The sequence below is a fragment of the Bombus huntii genome, chromosome 5 (assembly GCF_024542735.1).
Source record: "Bombus huntii isolate Logan2020A chromosome 5, iyBomHunt1.1, whole genome shotgun sequence".
NCBI classification, from domain to species: Eukaryota; Metazoa; Arthropoda; class Insecta; order Hymenoptera; family Apidae; genus Bombus; species Bombus huntii.
In genome coordinates this window covers 18,193,595-18,210,333 of record NC_066242.1, presented here as the reverse complement: position 1 = coordinate 18,210,333, position 16,739 = coordinate 18,193,595, and the positions used below count along the sequence as shown (strand labels likewise).

Sequence of the window (16,739 nt, the reverse complement as noted above, 5' to 3'; positions counted from 1 at the left end):
ATAGCAACACTGGTCGCCGCTGTGTCACAGGACATTTTTACGAGCATTCGTGACATATTTTCCGAAAGCTCGACGACGCGACGCTCGTAATTCTCGTATCTGACGATTGTTTTAATTGCTTCTTTCGTTTCTTTTTTTCTTCTTTCTATCCCTTCTTCTGTTATTTCACAGTCCCCTTTTCACGGACCACAGTGTGACGGATAAAGCGCGGCATTTTTGGAGAGGTAGATTATGAAGCGTTTTGTGAACCTGAAATCCGTTCGTTGTTCGGACAACGAATTAGGAGGAAATGGTCTGAATTTTATCCGTGGTTCTATGGCGTGGTTTAACGGATTCGTTCCTCGTACCAGAGAATCAATTTCCCTTTTGCCGGTATGTTTATATGCACGATGCTCCATTTATTCGTTCGTATTTCTAGCTATTATATACACAACGGTATTTCCGTGTACAGATACCGTAAAGCAAGATCGATTGGATTTTTTAGGAATTGGTCGAACGGTTACGCGTCGATTCGAATCGGCTAATAGATCGAGTCAGAAATAGAGATACAGACAAAACATTTACTGAAATAGTAACTGGAAAAATTTTAAAGGAATCGTAGGTATACTTCGATGGTACGTAACGAATAACAAGTGTAGTTAAGTAAGTCAATTTATTGCCGAATCCTCTAACCTCGAAACTCGAATCGGTCGAAACGTTTTCGGGCAAAAATGTCTGTACATTGTTCCAGCGATTGTTCTAACTTCGTTCCAATCCGTTTAAAAATGAACACATCCAGACAGACATTGTATCGTCCATCGCCTTACGTTCGCAAAGAGCGAACTTCTCCATCCATCGACTAAGCAAATACGCTCCAATAAGACAAACTTCCCCTCAAAGCGTGGGCGTTTCTCGAGTCCACGTCGAGGCATTCCATCGTCTGATTTATCGACGTAACAAAAGTCAGCCGGTCGCGTTTCCTTTTTCGATAAAAATCCCAGTGAATGCGGTTGAAAACGGCTTCTTGAGTCATCGATGCATGATTGCGAGTTGTAGTCGAAGGTCGGCAGGTTCCGGCGTCACGTGCACCGTCGCTAGTGACGGGATCAAGTTCGCTATGTAGTTACGAATTCAAACCAATTCCAGTAGAAAAGTTTCATATCGTGCGACTCGATTACTATCATCAGTAAGACGATGTTTCATCCTCTTGTATGCAAATGTACGAATTCATTTTCACGTACAATGTTTTTCTCTAACGAGCAAATTGGATTTCTATCTCGGAGGATCAAAGTTGGTGCTCTCGAAAGCTAACTTGCAAAGAATTATTTTCTCTTTTCAATTCATCTATGAGAATATCCTTCGTTCGAAACTTTATACTCAGGTTCGAACCTACTTGCGTCGTACTTAATCCCATTGCTAACCGTCCCGAACGCGTCGAGACGAGCAACTCTGTCTAAGGTATCGACTCATCGCGTTCGTTATTCCGCTATTATTCGCGATCCCAAGCGGGCTATTTAAAATAACGATAAATCACGAGCGATAAAAAAAAAAAAAAAAAATAAGAGAAATAGATACGTCGCGGTCGATGGTTGGAAGAACGTTTCGCTGGTAACGGCGATCGACCGGACAATGGTTCATCAAGTTAGCGCGCCGTGCCGTCTCCAAGCTGTCGCGTCGCGTCGCCGTGCTGGCCCCAGCGAAATTTCGGTCATGTCGATATCGCGAGGCGCCACGGAAATCGTCGTCGTCGTCTAGCAAATACGCGCGTCGCGTCGCGTGAAACGGCACTGCTACCGGGTTCAGCGTTTCGCGCGATTTTGACCCATTTTTCTCAAAGCTTCTTCGAACTGAAAACCAAAATGTTAATTTCAACTACTCGCGATATTCGAACTCTGAAAGTTTTGATATCGAGTTCGATAAAATCGAGGTAACTGTACATATAATTTCGCGAGCAATTTCTATGCAACGTTTTCGAAACATTTACAACATTCTAAATCTTGGGAATTGCGACCATAATAGCCATACATTATTACCCCCATTACTATTTCCCATTAGCTCGAAAATTAAACATAAATTCCGTACCATTTAACATGTACAAAAGACCGCCTAATTTTTCCACCACGTTATTCGGCCGAGAGCTCGAAACTACACATATCCATTATTTCCCTTGTCAATGTGCGATACAGCATCCGGCAGACAGAGGATTTACGGCTCCCAACAGACCGTGTATATTTGAAACGTGTCCACTTCGGCCAATAATTCGCGCGAAAGCGCGTCCGGACAAGGTACGGTAAGTGTCGCGATAAATTCCACGATTCTCGCGAACAGTCAGGGATTAATCGAGAAAACGTTACCATCGTTATCGTCGTCGGTGACGAGATTGCAACGTATTCGGCGTTGTATTTATACGTATATATGTATAACGTACGTTCGTAACGAACGCAAGATGATACGAAATACGCTAACTTTCTACGCGAGCTTCTCAGATATCTGCAACTGTACAAAGTGTAGAGGATAGAATAGAAAAATGTAGGCAGAAGCTAAATAATAAGAACAGCGACAAGTTGCCCTGCGAAACCTATCGCGCGCTCGTAGAAGCACGGGCCGGGTGTTCGTCTAAAGTGCAAATTGCAGACGACGAGGGTAGCGGAGAGTGACGACGACGGTAATGTAACCAGGGTGAAGCTCGTACAGCTCGAAGACCGCGATGGAACAATACCTTATCGAGCAACATTGTCTATGAAGCGGAGAACCTGTCTCTTACCATCTTCCACCGTATATGTATTCCTTTCTCTGTCTCTAGTCGGTTTCACCTTTGTACCGAGTCGAGCAGCGACGATGGCACAGACCAGAGAAAGGAGGATATAAGCGAATCAGGCCATAGAAGAGAAAGAGGGGTTCGTCTCTCCCTGTGCATAGTGTACACACATTGTCCGACTGTATGGAAGGTCGACCGTAGACGCTGCGGTCTTCCGATCAAATTGGATCTACTGAGAGTTCGGAGTATCGGGTCGACCGCAGCAGTGCAAATCCACGGGAACCACGAAATATCCCGTGCCCACAATCCTGTCTCATTCCTACAAACCGACTGCTGCTATATTTTCCGGGAAAATGCCGATCGACGTTACGCCCCGGATACTTTACATAATATTGGGACGGTCGGCCGATGTCTGGATGCAATTTGCTGGACCGTGCGATCTACGCGGAACAACCTCTACCGGGGAGAGTGGCTGGTTATATAGTACGCTGGAAGAAAAGAGGGAGGATAGGGTAAAAGGAAAGAAAGACGTTCCGATAGTCTCTGTCCGTGGGGATAACCGTGGTTCTTTTACTTAACTGCCGAGCGAATATAGGACGAAACGTATTCAAGCTATATTGAGAGGGGCGCTGGAACCAACCATAGAACAACCAGTTTTTACCAATAAAATCAGGATGCTGCACGAGTAGAGATACTATCAAAATTCTTTCCGCGTTAAATTCTCTATGGCTTTTATCGGAGATAATTTAACTTTTACTTGAGAAAATATTCCAAGTAAAATTAATAAATTTGATACGAAAATCAGATGCGGTACAGATCGTTGTACGTATTCGTAACGTCTTCGAACTGTACGTAAGAAATCTCTACACAAATACCTACAGCAACGATAACAACGATAGTAACTCCGTGAATAGGGTGTGATTCGAGGTGGATTTAAATTAGATACCTGCGCGTGTTTAAGTGTGTGTTAAGACGAATCGGTGATGTAAGAGACGAGACAATTTCTCGAGGCAATTAAATTCGTTTTAGCACATGATAACGTACATACTTGTCGTTTGCGGTTGATATTTAAAGCGAATCGAAGCTTAATCAAGATCGATCCACGGTTTCGTTCGTTACTATACCATCCTTGCCACTTGGCATATTACGTGGATGTACGGCTATCGACTATGAAACGTATATCGATAATGAACTGTTTGAAGAAAGAGGTTTCGTCCAAATGATAAAAAAGGTCGATTTCTGTTCATATTCGTTCTTGATGATATTTGAGTTTATCGTAGGTTTTAGTTTAGTTAGCGGAGGATTATGATTCTTTTCATTTCGAGAAATTAAACGTTAGCCATGAAGGTTAGTCTCGCATGTAAATCACAGTCGTTGAGCCACTCTCTATCTGCAAAGTTACGTTCAACAGTAGTACAAAAGTCCATTAGTTTGCTCATTAACAAAAGCAAATTCGGTACAGTTCATAAGCCCCAGTTATTTCAGCGTCTCGAATGAACGAGACGGCCCTGAAACTCCCACGCGGTAGTCAGTTAATTACTCTTCCCTTGAAAAACTTGCTCGGCCCACCTATGCCGACAAATCTCTTTGCTTCCGAACCTCTATCCAGCTACCTAATTTCCCCTATATATGACGCCTAGCGGAGAAGGGGAAGGAGGAAAAAGAAAAACGCGGCCACAAAGGAAGTAGGCGACGATTTTCCTCGAGAGAGGGAAGATTAAAGGGAGAAATACGTGTAAGCGGGAAAGACGGAGAAGGAAAAAGATATAGCAAAGGAAAGAGGGAGGGAGAATGTAGAGTAAGGCGCGTGACACGGGCTAGCAGCGTCGAGTAACGCCTTCAGAGGGTGTCTCAGCCCCTCGTACTCAAAGTGCTAATGAGTGTCGCCTCGTAAGCCAATTAATACTCCCCTACCCATCGAGGCGGCCGCTAGTCTGCGAACGAGTAAAACAGAGTCGTTGAAGGAAGACGGAAGTATCTCCCTTGGAAAGCTAGGAACCCGTAGCCGTTACATGACCAGAATACCCCGCGGATTTGGTATGCTGGCCACGCCTGACCGTCGCACACCACCTCCTCGTCGAGTGAACTCCGCCGTAAGGCGCTACCAAACCACCCCACGACCTCCACGGACCTCCGCCGACCTCTGCCGACCTCCGCCGGCCTCCGCCGACCTCCATCGACCTCTGTCAACTATCAATGGAATCAACTTTGACATATACTCGTTGATTTCACTCGATTACACGAAGAATTGCAAATCGTTTTACATTTTTATCGTTGCGTTTATATATCGTTATTGCACCGAATTATTTTAATAATTATCCAGAGATTTAATTCGGTCCTATCGTTACACGCAACCACCTACGGCGGTTCGAAACAGTTCCGACCATAGTGTTTCCATGGCCACGCTCAACGTTAGATTGACTAGGTCTTTAAGATCTCGCGTTAAAGCTTTTCCCTTTCTACTTCTTCCTCTTCAGAGCTAGTTCTTTAGCTAGTTCTTACACTTTGTGTGTGTGTGTGTGTGTGCCTGGACTAACAGGGAACGGTCGTGTTCCATTGAGCCTAGAGTACTTACCAACTCGAGTACTCGGCCGTACGTGAGAAGGCGCGACGTTGCTTCTCACTTAAAGACGGCTACAACTTATGACATGGACGTGACAAAATTTTCGACACGCGTGAACAACCTTGGCTATTTGGACTGGAAGATCGGACTCGATATCGTTCCCGATCTCCTTTCTTTCGTTGAGGAACGAGGAAGCTTTCGCTTCTGCTTAGAATTTTTCAATGACGTTAGAGGAGAGTGTGAAACTTCACTTCGATACTCTAGTAGGATGTTAGCGGGGTTATATATGAAATAGAAGCCAGAAACGCGGAAATATGTCAGAATATGTCTTTCGATCAACCTCTGCGAAGTATATTCTTCGATTATTATACGCGATTTTAATAGGCGTGGCAACTGTCCTCTCAGAAATTTCCTCGGTACGGCGTGATACGCCCAAAGATGTGCCACGTCAGAAGAGTTGCGCACCAAGTGGAGTCTGGAGTGTACGAGAAAAGCGACGCCGACACGGTGTTACTCTCTTACTTAAAGACGCGTAGAACTTATGACGCGTACGTGACAGAATTTTCGACACAGCCTCGGTCAACCGAGAAAGCGCGAGAAAGCCACCGCCTTTCCGATGGCGGTCTTTCCTTTTCCCGTTCCCGATCTCGACCTGGCTTCCAAGGCTTTTCATTCGTCAGCACTCTTCCCGCGACAATAAAGTTACAGGGACGTCGAGTTTACGGGAAATTGAAGTTTTTCGCGTGAAATTGTCGCCAGGCCACCGACTTCCAACCCTCGTTGACGAACTCTTTAATCGTGCCGCCACCACGTCGATTGCACTCCATACCGTTCCTTTGTTGGCTCGTTGATAGTGTTCAGCGAATAGGAAGTTTTTCGTTTTATTAGCTGCCAGTTGCTTTCTACTCGAGCAATTATGGCTCGAGATGATTCAAGGAGTAGAGGATGGTTCTGTAACCTTTCTTGGAAATTATTACACGACGTGCCAACTTTTCCGGTACACCACTTCTTTTCATCGTTCTGGCATGTTCAATTTTTAGCAAAGGAATATTCTGTTTGGAACAAAAGTCGGTATTGTTTCGAAAATATTATACAGACTATGAAATAGATGAGGTAATTAAGACAAAATATTGCGTAAAATTCAACGTTGCTTGTCTGTTATCCTCGCAATGGTACAACAAGCAACCTGGTAGCATTCTTTCGTCGAAATTGCGTCGGTGGAGCAAGTCACGTGTACCATGAGGGTTCGTCTAACGCCTTGCCTCTTGTTTCGGTAGTTTACGAGCGCCGTGTTCATCCGATTAACTTTGAGCCAAATTACGCTCCTAGCAAAACGCTACACTCGTCCCTTCGTGATCGTAGGGTAGATGAAAGTACTGTCTGACTTCTCGATCAGATTACACCTCTAGGGAACGAATCGTTATAAATAACACAACTCCCGTGAACGTCAACATTTTTCTAAAATACGCTTGTTCTTTCTTCGAATAGGACCGTGTTTTTGTTTGTCGAGGAATTCGTTCGTTTTCAATCTGTTACCAATTGCTTCGATCGATCAAAATATGTGAATTAAAAGCCCACTTTTATCTCGATACCACGTTCCAATATCGTTCATCAGCGAATTAGCGTAATCCACGCAGCACCGTTTCAACTTGTTCGCCGGAAATACGTGGTAAATCGTCGGGATATCGCACGAGCGTGCCGTAAAGGGTTAACGGTGAAGTCAGATCGAGCGAAATCGCGAGCTTTATGGAAAATTGCAACGCGAGTCGTTTACTTTGGTCTTCTCGGCAGGATCTGCCGACGAGATAATGGGCGTCGTTTCCGTTTCGGAGATGACGGGTGTCGCGTTTTTCCCGTCGATCACGAACCGACATTATAGCCTCGCAATTTGTCGAAATTAGATTCGCTGGCGTCATGGAACGAGCACGCGTACGATCGACGAGAGCTGCTCTAGCTCTGCTTTACGAGCGGCATGTGCTCGAATTAGGCTTCTGGCATACGCCACCTGACGGTACCGGTCGCATTGTCATGCGACCAGCTCCCTATAAACCGAGATTGCCGAGGGAAAGTTATAGCCGCTCTCCTCTCTCCTTCCTTTTCTTCTTTCGTTTAGACTTTGTCTCTCGTCTATAGCTTATGAGAGAACAGGTGACCATCCTGTTACTCGCGCTTCTTTTTTCGCTGTTCGATCTACGACCGATTCTTCTTGAATTTTCCCGAATCCTTCTGAATTTCGTTCTTGCGTAGAACTAGCTTCATTGGCGGTTTGATCAATAACATTTGGATACCATGATTCATAAACGAATGGATGAATTATTACAATGTGTTTTAAGACTTCGTTAAGAAGCGATGTTTAGTATTTTTCACGTTGTATATTTTTAATTTACATTCACGATTGTGCAAAATTTTCAAGTAGCGCAAAATTTCCTGTTGCCTAAACTAAATTATTTTCCAATATACTCGGGTAAATAAAATTCTATCGCTGTTCGTCGTCTTCCAGTTTTTTCTCTTTTCATATTGGAATGCCAGCTTCGCCGAAAGCGGAGAGCTCGCGTTCCTTGCTTCTATACGGGAGAACGTTTCACCGGATCTTGGACGAATGTATGAATTTCGAATTTAACGTTGGTCGCTTTCCACGTTTTATAGCTTCGAATCGTTTGCCAAATTTTTGGGCAGACAAATTTCGTTCATGAACGGTTGATCGTTTAATAAAAAATACCCAGCCTGACGAGAGAGATGTTACGTAGTGGTATAAAGTTATTTTTGCAAACTAGATAGATCATCGAAAGACCACTACTTACGCGCTATCTAAATGTATGACAAATCAAACCTATCATCTTGCAAGTATAGAAACTTGAAAGAAAGGACCTATAATATACAATAGTACCGATTTTCGACCAGTTTCTTAAAATACGACTACTTAACAACAACTACTTAAAACAAGCTGGACGATATGGACTAGTCCGAGATAAATCCGGAAACAGACTGCGAGGTGGCTCGTTTCGGGTTGTAGAGAAGGTGAATCGAAGGTAAATGCGGCAGACCAAGCAGAGCCGAATCGCATGCATCTGACTGACGGTCTTGCAGGCGTCGTCGACTCGGGTAGACTTCTCGTTTAAAGCATCGAGGTCGGTGGCGGCCTTGGAGAGATCGAAGTAGGCTTTGGAACTGGCCATGACGGATTTTCCTCCGGTGACAGAAACACCAGACAGACACCGGGGACAGTGTGCTGGAAGAAGCTCGAATAGGCTGTTTGTGACGGCGGCTGTAACCGTAGCCAATTTAGGATACGAGATGGATGAGAACGAAAAGAAATACAGAGAATAGAGCGGAATAGTGAGAGATTAAGAGTACATATCGTAATTTAGACGTACGATGCAGAATAGGGATCGAAACTGTAATACGAAAGAGGCAATAAGGAAAACGATGAAACGAAATTCATCGATAATTGGAAAATTCGCCAAACCACGCGACGAAACGAAGCGGAAGAGACACGAGCCAAATCTCTCGGGAAAGGACCGCGAATGCGTGTCGTGAAATGAAGCGACATCGGCTAGAAGCGTTCTTGGGTCGCTCCTAGATTCGTTAGAGGATTATTTAACCGAGTTGCTCGTGGAACAATTCCGCTCACGGCGGAGCGTATCGGACAGTCGCGCGACACGCCGATCCTGGATGTAGCTTGAGCTATAGAGAGCTCGTCGTCGCGTTTCGAAACAACTCATGCAAATGAGAGGGCGATAGAGACCAAGCGATGTCGAGTTCGCAAAAGACGAAACGGAAGGGCGGCATCGGGGCCTCGGCTCGTGGAATGGAAGGTGAAGGGAAGGGGAAGGAACACAGAAGACAGAAACCAACGTGAGCACAAAGATAGGCACGGCTGACAGATTCTCGCGGGTAAAGGGGACTCGGGGAAAAGAGCAGTTAGCAGAACTCGCTCCGTTGATTCCTTAGACGAAATACCTTTCCCCGATCCTGCGCCTGCTAGCCTGTCTCGTTCCGCCTTAGCTCCTGCTCCTTCTTCATTTTCTATCGCCACCTCTGCGATCTTCCTTCCTTCCTTCGACTCGCTCTTTTTCGCATTCAGCGAGTCTCGAGGTTCCGTTGTTTCCTCGTGGCTTGCTAATAGTCAGCTCGTATAGTGCTCGTACCATTTTGCAGCAGATCGTATATGTTATATTCTCGTTCTTTTGGAGTTTTCTATGTGTTGCCAACTATCGATAAACGCTCGATTTATCTTTATGTTCTAATAGATATTGAAATTGTCCCTGGCCCGAACGAAGATTCGTTGTAATATCGTAACTTGTTTTCTCAATCTCGAACGTTTCTCGTCCCATTTCCCTTTCGCGAGAGTGGAAAATGTGGGAGAAAATGAAAATTTCTTAATTGCGACAGACGATCGAATTGGCAAAAATTCTGCAACATTGGCATCCCTTGGATTCACCCTCTACAGAACTCGAAATTCCTATCAAGAAGTAGGGAAAAGCCCTGAATTCTTTGATAGTCACTGGAAATTCGAAGCCTCTCCAACGATAAACGAAAAGAAACGTGAAAAGATAAAGACAAGTACCGAATTCTTCGTTCGAAGAGTGGCAAAGAAATCGCGTCCGTATCGTATACCTAACGTTAATTATTCTTAACGATATTAATTGACCTCGTAACTCGTTTCGCCGATTATACAACGGCTGGCTAACGTTAACCAACTGACGCCTATGGCCTCCGTCCATGGTCAGTGATTTTTCCCCAGATATCACCTTCGTCCGGTTGCCATGCTGTTCATAGTCAAATGAGTTCTCCGTTAAGCTTTCGATCGCATCTCTTTGTTCGCGAGTCGCGTTACGCTTACTAACGAAGAAATAGAGAGAAACTCCTTTCCATAGGTCGCGTAGCTGACCGAAACATTCGAAACCGTGTTTGTTACGAACGGAATTTAACGGTGATTTACTCCTGTCCCATTCGACTGATGGTTGCGGTTCATTAATAACGCTTGTTCCGCTGTAACACGTTGGAATCCACTGGAATGTAGAATTGGCGTCGAATCTGTGGCGAGCAAGTAAAATAGAACTACTGTTCCGAAGAAGACTTCGTTTTCAAAGAAGAGCGATCGAACGCGTTTCGCGTTGACTTCTTTCCTGCCTTTTTCTCTTTGTGTTTTCTCACTGGTCTTTGCCAAGGAAGAAAGCGGTGATTGCGCCAGGCGTTAAAGGGGGCCGTTCGCGTTTCGCTCGGTGTCGTAATGTCTCTTTTAAACTTGTTTCGGAGTAAGTGTTTCTGAATCATTTGAAGTTCGGGATTATCGTGGACGTAGAAAGTAGAATTTCGTTTGTAAGTTTTCCCAGTTAAAAATTCCACATCACCTGGGGCATTTCGATCGAGAATTTTTGAAATCCATTAATAGAAATCAGCGATCCGATAGCGACTCAAACTCTGCGCGCATCGCCTTAATTCTATTCACAACGGCGTAATAATTGTATCGTTCTAATTTTAAGAAATTCCATCGTTTTAGCGGTGAAACAAATTTTCAAGATATCTCTCTAATCTTCGCTAACCTATCGAATCGTTCGACTATATCTTCTCCGTTTCACCTCGCTTCCTGCTTTCATAAAAAATAAACCGCTGGCCGAAACCTTTCACGAGCTAGCCTTTGAAGAAACTCCTCTCACAGAGTCGCAACGTGTTCGACCTTACGTAACCGTCCTTTTTACGCGATTAGCCGCGTCGAGTGGACGTAATCGCCGGTGAACGTGATCGGTAAACTGTCTGCAACATTTCGTCGGGGAACAATAGCGACTTAATACGCGAGGGTCGAAAAAAGGATCCAGAAGAACAATGACGGACAAAGAAAAAGGGCAAAGGACGTTTCTGGTCTTTTCAATTTCCATTTCGCGAGGGCAACGTGACCCGTCGTCTTTTCAAATCGAAGGTCTTTCACCTCTCCCTGACCGCCCCTTCTCGATCTTCCCCCTGTGGTTCCTGCTCGATATCAACGAGAAGGAAGACAGGCTTCCTCGCTCTCCAAAGACAAAGTATATATTTGAGGGAGAAAGCGGCTCGACTAGGTTAAATATGCAGGATGTTTGCCGAGTCCCCCGACGAACGGCTTCATTGGCTCTAATTGCAGTAATGCTCACAGCCCATGGGCACTTTGCTCCGCCTAACTTTGACCAGCCACGAAAAGCGTAATCGTGGCTCGCGGTTCGCGCTCCTCGCTCACCTCTGTATCAACGACTGATTAATCCGACCTAAAGTTTGTCGACTCGGTTCGAAATCTTCCCTTCTCGAATCTTTCGTGGTCGAGTCCAATTCCCAGCTTCGTCCGAACGTTCATTGCCAACAAAAATACATATATATCGTATCTCTCGATGGAAGAAATACAGCGAGGTTATAAATTACAGCGTTAGGTGGCGACACCGATTACTAACGTCCAAAGCTGGAGCCCTGCAAGCTTTAAAACTCGACTATCAACTAAAATTTGTTTTCACTTAGAAACAACGATCAATGTTCTCGATCTTGTCATAAACCGTGTTAGACGCGAGTGCTAATAATAGCCCTTTCGTGACTCTTTTACAGATACATTTCATATCCGTGAACTGGATTTTGTTCTTTCATGCAGTGTCCTCCTTCTATCAAATTCTAGGCTCCCTCGTCAAGATGATAGAGATCTTGGTGTTAGGTACACACGTATTAAGAACTAAGAACGTGTTGCAAGTTTAATGTCGATACGGATCGTACGATTGTTAGTAACTTTCTGTATTACCACTCTTACTACTTTATTTCGAAAATTACGTTAGTTCCTCGGTCCTCTAATCTGTCTTTGAGTTACATTTTCATTTAATTGAAGGAAAATTTAAGTAACAGCGCAGGTGTTAAGCGTACGCGTCATGGTTAATTAGTATCTGCCAGAGTATGCGGTACGAAAGTAAAAATTTTATTCTCGGGAATGGTAGATCGTGCGTTGTCTACAGAGAACGTTTACCGCAGAGTGTTGAGTGCACTCAGGCGGTAAAAGCGGGGATCGAGATTTGCGCAATTTAAGTAAACATCAAACTTGCAGACCCGAACCATAAAATATACAGTGTTTCGAGAACTCCCGAATTTTTCTTCTTTCTCTATCTTCGGTCACTACCTTCGGTGAAAATTGGCTAAACTCGTCATTGAGAATAATTCAAACAGAAAGTATGCAATTATTCTCTTGTTAATGTGGTTAATTATATCGAAGAAAGAAAACGTGTGTGAAGTCTGACTCTGGAATAGGTAAAGTGACATATAGTAATGGTTTCCATGGTTAAGCGTTGAATGAACTTTAGTCTTCGTATCTCTTCAGAATTCTTGAATTTGAATCAGATATCGAAATGAAATTTTTGACGCAAAGTGTAATTTTATTCTATTTCTAAGATAAAGAGTCTTCGAAAATAAAACGTAGTATCTATTCCAGTTCGTAAAATAAATATAGCTAACATCAGTGAGCCCCTTTAAAAGGGGAAGAAAAACAAAATGTTGTAAATAATGCAATTATAGCAGTTTCTCCAAACATCGTAGAATCGAGCGTATCGTTTCTCTATGCACTATGTTTAATGCGTTTTCTACGACCTTCCTCTCGAAAGCGACGGCGAATCCGCTTTTTTCACGGGTTAAGACAAACAATAGCGCGTACCGGCGTAGCTAAACGTACTTAAAAAAGGGGCAGAGCACGCGTATAATCCGTTCGCAACCCGTTTGCAACCCGTTTGCAACCCGTTCGCAACCCGTTCGCAAGCCGTTCGCAACCCGAGGCTATTCGAAATGTGTTAATAAAGTTGGGTGTATAGTTACGTTCGGACATAAAACGTCGAAGAACTAGTTTCTGACGTTTTGGTTAGCTGCTCGATGGATATAGAATAGAATTCCTTTGAGTCTGGTTTACGTTCCGTCCCTGCGTTGGGTTACGTTTCTCCGCTCGCGCTCTCGTCCTGCTTTCCTCTGTCTCGTAGCAGAATAAAGTCCTATGAGCTAGATGAAAAGACTCCTCTTTTCTTTGGTCCTTTGTTCCTGATTCAAAGCGGCCGCGGTAATTAGATTTGAGTTTTGCAAAGTTGATTGGACCGAGCGTCGCCTCGGGCCAATAGGAAATTTTATTATCGACATACAAATGACGGACACCGTCGAAACAATTGGAAAAAAAACTCGTCGTCGAGAATAGCGTTCTCCGAGCGATGGAAAGAACCTTTCCGCGGGAACACGCTTTGTTCCGATTCTTGAATAGCCGAATCTCCGTTTGTTTCGTTGGCCAACCGCGAAACGACGAAGAAATTTTCGGTTTAACGATCGTTGAGTTACTTGTACAATGTATAATGCTGTGAAATCTCGATCGGTTAATCGGACAGTTGAAATTGTTAACGATGTAAGACGAGAGGCGAAAACGTTTAATCGGAAGAACAAAACGTATCTCTACTGATAAAATAAAATTGCGATAAAATCACTATATACGGCCATGAAATTCCCCACTTTGCCACATTCAAATCTCTTCAAACTATCCACTTTCCAGACGATATACCATCGAACATCACATCGCATCGTGTCCTCATCCACGAACGAATTAGCCATTTTTTCATTCGCTAATAACCGCTTGACGAACCTCTCCCCCGTGATACGCGATGGCCATTTCCTTGAATGGCGTCGCAACGATCGTTAAAAATAATCAGCCGGCCACGACGAACGGTTTTATTTTCTCGCGAGTCTAGGCATCGCGGAACAAAATTGCGGTGAATTATGTTCAAACGTTAATGATTCTCCGTCTCAGTTTGCGTTTCACCAGCGACCGGACAGAAGCGAAAGACACGAAGAGGAGAGCAGATTTTCAGGAACGTCGACAGAGGTTCGTTCTTACGAAGGCAGCATTGCCTCGCGGACGTCGGTGACCGCTTCTTGCTAAATGAGAAGTTACTCGCGAGAGGACTTCCGGCGCAATAGTCTGGGATCGGCGCAGCCAGTAAACGTATTCCCGTTGTCCTCTTTCAACTTCCTCCTCTTTTTTTATCCTCCTCTCTTCGACTCTCTATCTTTTCCTTTCCCTCTCTCTCTCACTCACTCACTCACTCACTCACTCACTCACTCACTCACTCTCCGTCGTCCCTCAGTTCGTCCTTCGTACAGCTCGGTTATTTTCAGTCCGCTACTTTTTCTCCGGCTCCTGGTGCAGGCTCCGCGTCGTAGAACGCCGCCAGGTCCGATTTCACTCGTCTCGCGGAAAACGATGTCCTGATTGCGAGGAGAAATCTTCCGACGGAGTCTACAATGCTCCCTTTCTCTCGTTTTACCCTGCTCGTTGGTTTCTACTCGTTTCCTCTCTCTTTCTTTCTCTTCTCTTCCTTGTCTCCGATTTATTTCCTCGATCTACGTCGTGTATACCCTCGGTCATAAGCTTTTCCACACTTACCGTGAATCAAATTAACTTCTAATAGCACTGAAGAATCGTTACAACTTTTGTCGGTATAACTACCAACGACTAAACTGAATTAAATCAAAACGAACGGTATATTAAGAGTACGTTATTCGTTGAAAAACATGAGCTTTTATTTACTCTATCGAGTATTCGAACGTCGAAAAGTAAAGATACATATTTCTATAAAAAGTTACAAATTGGTGATTTTGATTAGTGTGGTAGTTGTAGCGAAACTTTTGAAGGGGAATGTACACGTACGTCGAGGAATGTCGTAGCCGACTATGAACGCGATCGTCAGGCGTGTCTGCTGCTCTCTTCCATCGTCCAAACGAAGGACAAACTGTACACCTACAAGTTTTAGATCTGTACGCGTGTGCTTGGCGTTTCGATGGTAAATCGCGGAGGATTTCTGTAGTTTATCAAAAAGACGTCGGTGGTTCCTTGGAGGAGAATGGTTGATTCGTCGGAACCGCGATTTTCGAGACGAAGAGCACTCGTATCGACGAGAATCGTCCATTGATCCTTTTTGATCCTTTCGCTGATAGCGTTAGTTTCCAGGATTACCGCGGCTAGGTTGCCACGGATGATTGAATTATCAAGGGAGACTAAGCGGCCGATACGGTTTTGGTTTGGGGTTTCGAAACCGACTGTGCCTGCGAAACGTCCGATTCTAAAAGAGAGATAACAGGGATTCGGTGTTGCTTCGCATACTGATAGCCTGGCACGTGATCTTTTACCACGTTCTAACTGCAAATTCAGTGGAATCGCTGTCCGAAAATGAAAGGTAATTAAGTCTGAATGCTCTTGGAAAAATTATTCTCGTACTATTCCCCGGAATCTCTTCTCGACGTTCGTCTTAAAAAGTTAAAATTCAAAGCTCGCGCTCTTCAACCCTTTCGTTACTCGGCAATGCTCGACGAGCTTAGAAGCTTTTTAAACTATATCAACGATCGATCATTTGCATCGTATCGCGATGGATCTCGCGTGCAGTCGCGAATCGATTTTCACAATGTTTTAGTCCCTGCTTCTCGAATATTTTTTCGCGTTCTCGCCGATTCTCTGAACGAGATGCGCCAAGCGTAGCAATAGCAGTTTCAAGACGAAAACGTCGTTCCATCTGGTTTATCGAGGAACGTCGATCGGCGCCGCGAGCAGAAGACTGCAATTTTGAAGCGAAGCTTTTCGCACGGCTTTTCGTCGACACCTTCACCCTTCCTTCCTCCCTCCATCTCCGCCTCTTCGTCGTGCCGCCTTAACGTTTCGTCCTGTTCTTATCCTCTATAACTTGGCTCCTCTTTGCCCTCTTATCGCGTTTATCGTGCTTCTCGTCTGACACGTTTGCGCGAAAGTCATTCCTAATCGATAACCGACGTCTGGCCACCTCCGTTTCGGAGAATGTTTTCGTCGAATTGCGTCGGGACGAATGTCGATTTCGTCTTCGTGGCTCCTTCGGGGAATTCGCGCCACCGATCGAATCGAAGGTTCGGTCATGGACGCGTGACGATGGAAAGACCTCTGGTTCTCGAGCATTTGCGGTTCGAGTGCTACTTAGCGTTTAGGTTTCGTAGAAATATAAGTCTATTGTTCTGATTTGTCAGTTCTAATCAAGGAGAGGGTTTCTTCTGTTAATCGAAACAGGTAAATTACCAATGGTGGTACGAAATCGATATAAAGGCGGTTTGGCAGTAAACGTCAAGGCGATTTCGCAGCTCCGCGAAATATTCTCCACTTTAGAAATGCTGGTATTAGGCTCGAGTCCGCGCGTTGCTTTTGGGCGAAATTATCCTATCGAATATGGCCACAGCTTCTCGATATCATTCTCCATTCTCCAATATTACTCTTTCGTTCTGTTTCTTGGATTCCCGTGAAACGCGTCGACATTTTTCGAAGCAAGTCATTTCCGATGCAGCGCTTCTTCTCTCAATTCCGTCGGTTCTTGAACGGTATTCGTTAAACGTCCCTCCACTCGTAGAAGAAAATAGTCGGATCGTTAAGACGAAGCCGACTCTCGATGCAGACGT

General features: G+C 44.6%; 1 protein-coding gene across 12 annotated transcripts in view; it reads left to right on the top strand.

The window, feature by feature from the left end:
• The window catches only part of LOC126865549 (probable serine/threonine-protein kinase yakA), a 398,082-nt gene that overhangs the window by 100,034 nt on the left and 281,309 nt on the right, over positions 1–16,739 (top strand). The window lies entirely within an intron of this gene.